Source organism: Heterocephalus glaber, unplaced genomic scaffold (genome assembly GCF_053883595.1).
Source record: "Heterocephalus glaber isolate CG9 unplaced genomic scaffold, H.glaber_assembly_v1.0 deba00001687, whole genome shotgun sequence".
NCBI lineage: Eukaryota > Metazoa > Chordata > Mammalia > Rodentia > Bathyergidae > Heterocephalus > Heterocephalus glaber.
The window spans coordinates 13,097,095-13,107,936 of record NW_028258412.1 but is presented as its reverse complement, the minus strand read 5'-3'; the positions used below and the strand labels follow the sequence as shown (position 1 = coordinate 13,107,936).

Genomic DNA, 10,842 nt, shown 5'->3' with positions numbered 1-10,842 from the left:
ATTGCGCGTGCGCAGGGGCCGGCGCTGTATGTAGGTGCTGGAGGGCTGCGGGAGGCGTGAGGAAAAGGGCATCTAGAATTTAGCATCCAAACGCTGTTCGCTCGCCAGCGGCGCGGATTGGACGAGAAACTTGGGCTCCCTCAGCCTCTGTTTCCCCCTCTGTAGCGCCGCCTACCGTGCAGGCCTTGGCGAGCAATCTGAGGTGATGCGGAAAGCGCCCTGGGCGGGCGGGCGCGCGCGTCTATCCCTGCGCGCGGGGCGCAGAGCCTGCGAGTCGACCCAGCAGAGCGCGGAAAGAGTCCTAGCCGTAGCCTCAGGTCAGTAGCCCTCCGTGCCACTCTGTCCCACACCTTACAACTTCTTAGACCTGACGGGGCGACCCTCCGATGGTCTCCAAGACGAGGGTGTGAAAACTCCCTAAGAACTATTACAGCTATAGCTATAGAGCGCCTCTAGCGATTTGTGCTTTTCACCCTCCTTTAGGATACCTCCTTTCCTTGTTTCAAGGGAAAAATCTGAGGTCTCAGAGAGGGGTTAGGATTAGAACCCAGAGCCATGCCCCTCCTCTACGCTGACTGCGGGACCTCAGCTACCCACACACCTTAGCGCATTTCCACAGACACGTCCAATAACGCGTCCTATCGTACCAGGAAGTCTTCATCTAGAGGTTATTCATATAAAAGAAACCTCGCCAGGCATGGTAGTGCAGGTCTGTAATCCTAACACTCGGGAGGCTGAGACAGGAGGATCGCCAGCCCGGGCTGCAGAGTGAGTTCAAGGCCAGCCTGCAAGACAAAGTGAGACCCTGTCTCAAAAAAGAAGGTAGTTGATTTCTCGTTATACCATCCCTGAACCTGTTAGAATCAACAAAAAATTAGTTACCCAGAAATAACTACTGAATATATAATCTTTTTTGGAAGGTAAATTGATAGTCTATATCGAGCTTTGATAATGCACAAATACTCTTTGGCCTCATAATTCTGCTTGTAGGATTTTATCACTAATGAAATTCTAAAAGTAAATTATCTTTTTATCATTGTATTCTGTGCAATTAAAAGTTAATCTTATAATGCAGGGCAAGGTGGTGCACATGTGTGTTATCAGTACTTCAGAGGCCGAGGCAGCCAGAGCGCTGCGAGTTTGAGGCCAGCTAGGCTACCTAGTGAGTGAGTTCAAGGACAGCCTGAACTACCAAGCAAGACCCTGTCTCAAAACAACAACAGCCGGGGATTTAGCTCGGTGGTTCTGTTGCCTGCCTTGAAAGCGCAAGGACCTGAGTTGGATCCCCGGTACCAAAAACAACAACAACAGCAACAAATGGGCCGGGGATTTAGCTCAGTGGTTCTGCCACCTGGCTTGCAAGTGGAAGGTCCCGAGTTCGATCTCCGGTACAAAAAAAAATGCATCTGAGGAAACTTCACCCCCACCCCCACCCCCCAGGTGTGGTGGGGCAGGCCTGTAATGCCAGCACTCAGGAGCCGGAGGCAGGAGGTCCCGTTTCAAGGCCAGCCTGGGGTACCTAGTGAATTCAAGGCAAGATCCTAAAAAAATAAAAAAATTATGGGCCAGGGATTTAGCTCAGTGGCATAGTGCCTTCCTGGCAATCACAAGGTCCTGAGTTTGATCCCAGGTACAAAAAAAATTATTACTGCAACTATATTTTATTTTCAAACACTGAAGAAAATAAAGCAAGAAGAGGATATAAACAATGTATATATCATCCTAGTTCTAAATACTATATATATGTATGCATACATTTTACATACTGTATTACTGCTTACAGCAAAGCATAGCAGAAACTAACTTTTCAGATATTTATAGTGTTTTTTTAATTTGTGGAGAAATCTGATGGCAGTGATTTACCTGTTATACTTTATGGATTTATCAAATTATCTGTAATCAGCATGTAATATTTTAATAATTATTTATAAAATGAAATGTTATTTATAAATTATTATATAAATAAATTATTTATAAAATGAAACAATGAGACTATATGTTGTATTCTGGATTATATAATGCTTCTAGCTATTCTCTGCTGGGTTTCCAAAACCAAGCAGGAAAAATCCCTAGCCAAATGTCATCTTGAGTTCAAGTATGCAGTCTTACAGTTTATATATTCTACAGGCATTCCAAAGTCCAGATGCCTCCTTAGGTGGGGAGATGTGCTTAGGTAGACTAATATTCCCTCAGTCCTATCACTTTATCACTTCTATGTTATTTTTTTGTGGAAAATTTAAAAAATAAAATAAAATAGCCAGGCAAGTTGCCCAGGCTTGTAATCTCAGTACTTGGGAGGTTGAAGCAGGATTGCCACAAGGATTAAAGCCAACCTATGCTACATAGTGAGTTCAAGGCCAGCCTGAATTTGTAGCAAAACCCTATCTCAGAAAACAGAATAAAAGGTCTGGGCGTAGTAGTGCACACCTGTGATCCCAGCACTTGGGAGGCCTGAAGCAGTGAGTTCAAGGCTGCCTGGGCTACGTAGTGAGTTAAGGACAGCCTGAACGGCCTGAACTCTGTCTCAAAAAACAAAACAAAAACCCAGGCATGGTGGCCCATTCCTGTAATCCCTTTACTCTGGGAGGCTGAGTGAAGAGGATCTCAAATTTAAGCCCAGCCTGGATAATTTAGTGAGACCCAGCCTTAAAACAAAAGTTTTAAGCGACCCAGTGTTAAAACATAAAAGCGGTGGTGGTGGTGGGGGGTGTCGGTGCTGGAGATGTAGTTTAGCGTGAAGGCCCTATATTCAGTCCCCAGTGCTGGGGAAAAGAAAAAGTACCCAGGCCGGGGATTCAGTTCAACGGTTCTGGCGCCTGCCTCGAAAGCTGAGGACCTGAGTTTGATCCCCGGTACCAAAAAAAAAAAAAAGTACCTATGGAGTCAATGTAGGAAGTATCATTGTGTAAATGTGTACATTACCTCCGTGACTTTATAGATACTTTTTTTTGTGTGTGGTACTGGGGATCGAACTCAGGAACCTGTGCTTTCGAGGTGGGTGTGGTGTCAATTCCCCGGCCCTATAAATACTTTTAATATCTACATTATCCGTAAATGATTTTTGAGGGATATGCCATGGTGCTCAGATTAACCAAAAGGTAAATATAGGGTAAGTCAAATGGCCCACTGACTAGTAGGTGACACAGTAAAGTAACAGGGTGGCTTGGAAGGTATAGGAGTGGTTACAGTATAGGGAAACCATGGTGATCATCCCAGCAAGATATGCCCATGGCCTGATAAAAAAAGATGGGAAGGACCTGGGGACGAAGATCGGTGGTAGAGTACTTGTTGGGGAGGAGGAGAAAATCACAGGCCTAGGAGACAGACTAGACTTGTGAGCAGAGGAAGGAAGAGACATTGAAGTTGATTCTCAGGTTCCTGGCTTGGGAAACTGGTTGGGGAGGGGTATCATTCTAAGATAGAAAATAAAGCAGAAGGGAAGTAGAAGGAATTGATCTGCAGGAGGAGTAGTTGATCTGCACAGGATGGACAAGGATGAGATGCTTGTGGAGGACATAAGGAAGACATACAGTGACAGCATGCCATGGTGGTGCATCCCCATAATCCTTGCACTCTGGGAGGCTGCAGCAGGAGGATCCCAATTTTAAGGCTAGCCTGAACAATTTAGCAACTTAGCAAGAGCCTGTCTCAAAATAAAACAAGAGGGCCAGGGATTTAGCTCAGTGGTTTCATTGCCTGCTGCACAAGTGCAAGGACCCAAATTAGATCCCCGGTACCAAAAATAAAACAAGAAACATCTGGGATGTAGCCCTGTGTTCAAACCCCAACTCTGAAAAAAGAAAAAGAGGTGCCATGGCCCCAGGCTGTATGTACCCTCTCCAATACAACTAGATCTCCAGATACATGATAGTGATCATTCCTCAGGTACTTGGGATAGGACTTCCCTTCATACAGGAAAAAGTTTCCACTTAAAATATATGGAAACTTGAGCCAGCCGTGTGGTACGCAACTGTAATCCCAGCACTAGGGAGGCTGAGGCAAGAGGATCACTGCAAGTTCCAAGCCAGCCTAAACTACATAGCAAGACTTTGTCTCAAAGAAACCAAGCAACCAAACAAAATAGAAATAGAAGCTGGATACTCATTATTCCTAATATGATAACAAGAAAGGTACCAATGTGCTTGTCCTCAGTATAAAAAGCCTTTGAACTTGGCAGGGCTGATTCTTCCACAGAAAGCTGTTTACTGTCTAGGAGAGAGGAGGGGACTGCCCAATTAAAAAAAAAAAAATTAACACCTGTGATAAAACATCCTGCAAACCTGCCCATCTGGTTTTCTCCCTTTCTCTGTGACATCAGTCCCCTCTGTCATCCCAACAAAATGTTTCCTTCTGTGTTGGGCTCAATCCATGAGCCTCTCCTAGACCAGGGAAACAGTAGGCACAAGGGGAAGTGATAGGAGTAAACCATCAGTGGGAAAATGAGTCATCTTGGAGAGGGCCGTCTGGGCTGGCAGAGAGAGAGCTGGGCGGGGTCCCTGGAAAATGTGTTTCTTTCGCAGCAGCCTGGGAACCTGCTCCGTCATGTGCTTCTATGTGACATGGGGTGAAATAAAACATCCCTGGGTTAGGGGGTGACGCAGTGGTGCTGCCTAGCATGTTCAAGGCCCTGACTTTGATCCTCAGCACTGCAAGCAAACAAAAAAAGGATGATAATTTTAAAAAATAAAACATTTCTGTAGAGCTACATAAGAACTGAGCCATGCAGGGGAGGAAGGGGAGAAGCAGCCACAGAATTTGAGATTTAGAGTTTGGCACAGGAGAACAGAGAGTTTAAGGGAAGCGAGTGCCAAGCGTGGGAGGATAAGCAGACAGAGATGGGAAAGATAATTCCAGAAGATTTTCAGTGTGTTGTGAATATAATTTCCCTTTGGTCTTTTCTTAAGGGGCTGCAGAAAGTCTTTTAACATTGTTTTTCAGTTATTTTTGGATAATGAAGGAACTGATGCACATGGCCAAACAGGTGGGAAGACAAGGCCTGGTTTTATATGAGGTTATTTAAAGCAGTGAGCATACTGAGTTTGTAGCAGCTTGGTTGCTTTATTTTTGCTGATTTGTTATATTCTGAGATGGAGTCCTCAAATAGTTATTTATTTGTCCCCTTTTAAATTTTACTTTCAAATAGCTTTTCATATTATGACTTATTTTTGTGGATTCTCAAGCTTAAAGCATCAGTGAACATAGCCAGGCATGGTGGTCACACCTGTTTTCCCAGCACTCTTCGGAGGCTGAGGCAGAAGGATCACAAGTTCAAGACCAGCCTGGGAAATCTGACTTAGTGACTTAGTGAGACCCTGGTGTAGAATCAAAAAGTGGGCTAAAGCGCCAGGGATTTAGCTCAGTGGTTTCGCTGCCTGCTGCGAAAGCACAAGGACCCAAGTTCGATCCCCGGCACCCCCCCCCAAAAAAGTGGGCTAAAGATGTAGTTAAGTGCAAAGGTCCTACAAAAAAAGAAAAAAAATGTGAAGATGTGAAGCACTGGCTCCCTACTCCCCAACTGCCACCCTCTCCCTTGAACCTGAGCCTGTAAAATTCTAAAAGGTGTATGCAAAATATTGTACAGGAGCTAGGCATGATGATACACACCTGTAATCACAGCACTTGGGAGACTAAGACAGGAGGATTGCAGCGAGTTTGAGGCAAGCCTGGGCTACCTCGTGAGACCCTGTCTCAAAACTCTCTCTCTCTCTCTCTCTCTCTCTCTCTCTCTCTAATAACATAAATAAATAAAACAAAAAGCCCAAAATAATGTACAGGGGCCAGGCATGGTGGTGCACACCTATAATTCCACTTACCTGGCAGGCTGAGGCAGGAGGAATGAAAGTTCGAGGCCAGCCTGGACAACTTGACCAAATCTTGCCTCAAAATTTAAAAAAAAGGGGGCGGCTGGGGATTTATCTTACCCCTGGGTTCCATTCCCAGTATCACACACACACACACACACACACACACACACACACACACACTAATAATAGTAGTAGTAGTAGTTAATAAGCCAGGTATGGTGACACATCCTGTCTCAACAAATAGAAAAAGTGAGCTGGGCATGGTGGTACAGGCCTGTAATCCCAGCCCTCAGGAGGCTGAGGCAGGAGGACCTTGGCCAGTTCAAGGCCAGTCTGGGCTACATAGTTCAAGGCCAGTGTGAACTACATAGCAAGATACTGTCTGAAAACAAAATTTTTTTTTAAAATTTTCTGAGCCCAGAATTCCTGACTCACAACTCAGAACTTTTCCCTAAATGTTTTATAACCTGTCACATAACTTGAAACTTATAGTATGATACAGTAAACCAGAAACATAAGGATGGTATGAAAAGATTAATAAAATTGCTAAGGATGTTTTTATGCAGTGAAAAAATGCATTATTTAATAGAACCCTTTTTTTTATTAGTAACTAGGAGTCAAATTCAGGGCAGTCTACCACTGAGCATTGTGTTTTGTTTTTTAGACAAGGTCTCACTGAGTTGCCCAAACTTGAGGTCCTCCTTCCTTGGCTTTCCTAAGTGCTGGAATTACAGATATTCTCTACTGTGCCCATGTCTAGAATCCTAACTTTTTTTTTTTTTGGTACCAGAGATCGAACTCAGGTCCTTGTGCTTGCGAGGCAGACGGCAGAACCACTGAGCTAAATCTCCAGCCCCAATCCTAACTTTCTGACCCAAATCTTTTTTGTTTTTCATAATATAGGTTGAACCCAGGACTTCATACTGAGTTACACTCCCACCCTTTTTTATTTTTTTTAGACCAGATCTTGCTAAGTCACTAAACTGCCAAGGCTGTGTTTGAATTTGTGATCCTCCTGCCTCACCCTCCCAGGGTGCTGGGATTACAAGTGTATACCACCATGCCAGACTCCAAATAAATTTTTTACTAAGTAGATTTTTTTTTTTGGCACCTGGTACTGGGGATCAAACTCGGGACCGTGCGCTTGCGCAGCAGGCACCAGAACCACTGAGCTAAATCCCCGGCCCTTAACTAAGTAGATTTTAATGAACCATATATCCATATAATTTGGTAATATCACCTCCAAGACCAACGTATTCCCTAAAGGTTAAAAAAAAATATGCTGTACTATATATGGAAAATATCTGGAGATTTTTTTAGAAGAAGAAAAATAACAGTTGTGGTGATACATACCTGTAACCCGAGCACTCTAGGAGAGACAAGAGGATCTGAGGTTCAAGTCCAGCCTGGGCAGCTTAGCAACTTAGCGACCCCTTGTCTCACAATAATAAAAAAATTAATAAAATGTGCTGGGGATGTAGCCTAGCACAAAGACCTGGCGACAAAACCAAGAGCCAAATGTCTAGGCCACACGCACACACACACACAGAGCTAACACATGCACAGTGGCTGAATTTCCTTGTGTCTGGCTGAGGCTGGCTCTCCTCCTGCCAGCACATGTGCAGGGCTTCTGTGAATGTCACATTGACAAACATTCCCTGAAGCTAGGCAGCTGGGGACCAGTCTCTTTTGTTATGCCATCTTTTTCTCTGTATCTGCCAGTTTGTCTTGCTGGGGCATATGGGGGGCGGGATGCTGGTCTAATGTAAGTTTATTTTACATTACTTAGTGAATAAAATCAATAAAAAATAAATTCAAGAGATAGCAGAATTCAATATGGTCTCACAACCCTGTAGAAGTGGAGCCCGATTTGGAGGGTAATTGTAATGTCCAAGTAGACACCTATTTGGAACTTCTGTGTCTGCAGGGTCATAGAATCATCTTGCTGTCAGTCTCCTTAAGCCCATAGCCAGGTCCTTAAGATCCATAAAAACAATTGCAAAGCTGAAGTGTATGCCCCTCTTTCTAGCTTTTGAGTACCCTTCCTTTACTAACTAGTCCTTTCAAGGTTGCATCCATCCAAGTGTAGATCTGCAGCTCGCTGGACTGGAAGTTTCTGCAGTAGAACTTGCCCACTGCCTTTATTGGTGGTGAAGACCTGCAGCAGGAGTGGACATGTCTTCTCAGGGTCGACTGACTTCTTTGGCTCCTTAATTACCTCCTGGACAATACGCCATTCACCTGCCATCTTCTTTCTTCTGGCAGCCAGACTCTTGCCTGACCTCCGACCCCTGAAGGCAGCATGTGCAGGAAGCCTAGGGTGCAGTTACAAGTGCTAGCACAAAGCAAATTTTTTCCCTCATGGTATGCTGTGACTCCCAGCTCCAAGGGTTGTGAACATGGCGTCTGGGACTTTGATGGCTTCCTCATTTCTTGTCTAGTCAGTATTTGTTCATTCATTCCACCAATATTTATTGAGCCACAGAATCACCTAGCTCTGTGCTGGGTGCTGAGTGCCGGGGATCAACAGTGACTAAGAAGCTGGAATCTCAACCCTTTGGGAGGCTGAGGCAGGAGGATTGAAAACTGCAGCTCAGCCTGGACAACTTATTGATTTAGTGAGACCTGGTCTCAAAACAGATTTGTTTTGTTTTTTTTTATACCAGGGATTGAACTCGGGACCTTGTGCTTTCAAGGCAGGCGGTGGAACCACTGAACTAAATCCCTGGCTCAAAATAAATTTTTTAAAAGGGCTGAGAATGTAGAACAATGTGAATCCCATGGGTTGATTCCCCCATATGGGGGGAAAAGTGACCAAGACTCAAATTCTGCCCTCATCTCAATCACAGCCAACTAAAAAAGGCAATTAAAATTATGTGAGATATGTGCTATAAGACATACATGGGGGCCGGCGATTTAGCTCAGTGGTACCGCTGCCTGCCTCACAAGTGCAAGGTCCCGAGTTCGAACTCTGGTACAAAAAAAAAAAGACATACATGGCTACTCCTGTAGCTCTTTTTGGGGGGTGTTATACTAGGGATGGAACCCAAGAATGCTTTTTTTTTTGTTATTTTTAAATTTTGAGGTGGGATCTTGCTGAATTCCCCAGGCTGGCCTTGAATTTGCAATCCTCTTGCCTCAGCCTCCAACGTAGTGGGGATTACAGGTGTGCACCAAAACCAGTTTCCTGCATTTTAGCCCTGGCTAAGGGGAGTGTTCAGAGATGACTTTCTGGAAGAGGTAGTTACTAAACAGACCTGAAGAACCAGATGGTATTAGGCAGGCAAATGAGGAGAGAAGAAAAGCATTCCAGACAGAAGGGAAAACATGTGCAAAAAAGGTTTAGAAGACAGAGAGAGCTTGGTGCTTTGAGGAAGGTACATACATAGTTCAGCACAGTTAGGGCATAGGGCGGGGGCGGCATGTTCTTTCTCACTCTACAGCCTCAAGGGATTAATGGTGAGAGGTCCTAACATACATCAGAGCCCAGCTGGGTCAGATTATACATGTAACTCCTAAGTGTTTCAGCTGCTCAATAGAAATCAGTGTGAGTTGCCTTTACCATACAAATGTTTATTGTATATCCCTGAATAGGATGATTGTAAAGGGGACTCAAGAGCTCAGGCTGGGGGGTGGGAGGAGCCTGAGAGGAGTTTGGTCTTACAGTCTCCAAAGGGAAGCTATGAATAGCAAAAGGGAGCTTGTTTGGAAGCCAGAGAGACCTCAGAAATGTACTGAACAAAAATCCAGTGATCCCTTCTGGTCTGAAGAAGAAGGGCCTTGGGGCTAGCTGGATTCAGAATGCTGGCATGTTTATTAATGATCTCCCCAAAAATGAAAGTGACCTCAGGGACCATCAAGAGGGGACATGTGGAGCTGGGGGTGGAGCTCAGTGTCTGGTGCTCATCTAACATCTGCAAGGCTCTAAGTTCTATCCCCAGCACTGCAGTAGAAAGGGGTGAGGGGCTTGTTAAATGTACAATGCATAGTTCTAGTTGTGAATATCATGCAGACCTTAAAAAGACCAAGGATCTCCAAAATACGTATGGAATTCCTCCCGTGTGTACTGTGCTAGACCAGAGGAGGAGACAGAGTTCTCTGGAGAGGCCCCCCACTACCTCCACACCCATCCTTGGCCTTCACTATTTGCCTCCAGTAGCTTCCCATCACCCGCCACTCCTCCTCCTCAGCCTCCTTCTCTAGGTTCTGCTGTGCTAGAAGTCTGCACCTTTCTTCTTCTGGGTATTTGCACAGCTACTTCTCCCTAGAAACTTTCTCTCACCTCTGCCCTCCCAGTCTTTGCCTGGCCAAGCTATCCTCAGCCTTCAGGTGACCGACCAGTGGTGGTACCCGGACCAATGTGACACAATCTAGAACTTTCATCCCCATTTGTGCCTCTGAAAGACCTTTCCCCCAGTGCTCCTCTAATACCCTTGGAGGGCATATAGTCTATTAATATTGCTAGACACATTTTAGAATCATCTTACCTAGTTCTGTATGGCATCCTGTTTGGTATTTTTATTAGGAAGGTATTAAATCTGTAAGTTTAGATGGCAAAGTTTTTTTCATTTTTCCAATATTTGGTCTTCTCGTTCAGAAACTTGGTATCATTTTCCGTTTATTCTTATTGTCAAAGGGAAAAAATTATAATTTGATTTAATAATCTTTTTTTTTTTTGGTACCGGAGATTGAACTCAGGTCTTTGTGCTTGTGCAGCAGGCAGCGAAACCACTGAGCTAAATCCCCAGCCCTGATTTAATAATCTTAACTGGCTTAAGAAGAATGGTCATTTCATTGAGACAGTAATATTAAGTGAAATAAATCAGACACATAAGCTTAAATATCACATAGTTTCTCTTACATGAGAAACCCAAAAATATAAAAAATACATACCAGGAAACAAGGAGATAGATCTTTTGCAAATGGGAAGAGGACCAAGAGATGGAAGGAGGGGGTTATGGGACCAAGAGGAGAAGAAGAAATAAAACGAATTAAGATTGGGGCTGGTGCCGGGGATTTAGCTCAGTGGTTCTGGCAC

General features: G+C 44.4%; 1 protein-coding gene and 1 pseudogene across 1 annotated transcript in view; one reads left to right on the top strand and one right to left on the bottom strand.

Annotated features, from left to right (window-relative positions):
* The first annotated feature begins 136 nt into the window (after window positions 1–136).
* The window catches only part of Dynll1 (dynein light chain LC8-type 1), a 32,028-nt gene continuing 21,322 nt past the window's right edge, over window positions 137–10,842 (top strand). Inside the window, exon 1 of the mRNA XM_087198209.1 lies at window positions 137–317. The gene's annotated coding sequence lies outside the window, so the exon portion shown is untranslated. The remainder of the gene's footprint in view (window positions 318–10,842) is intronic.
* Window positions 7,619–10,509, bottom strand: LOC101718986 (histone deacetylase complex subunit SAP18 pseudogene; annotated as a pseudogene).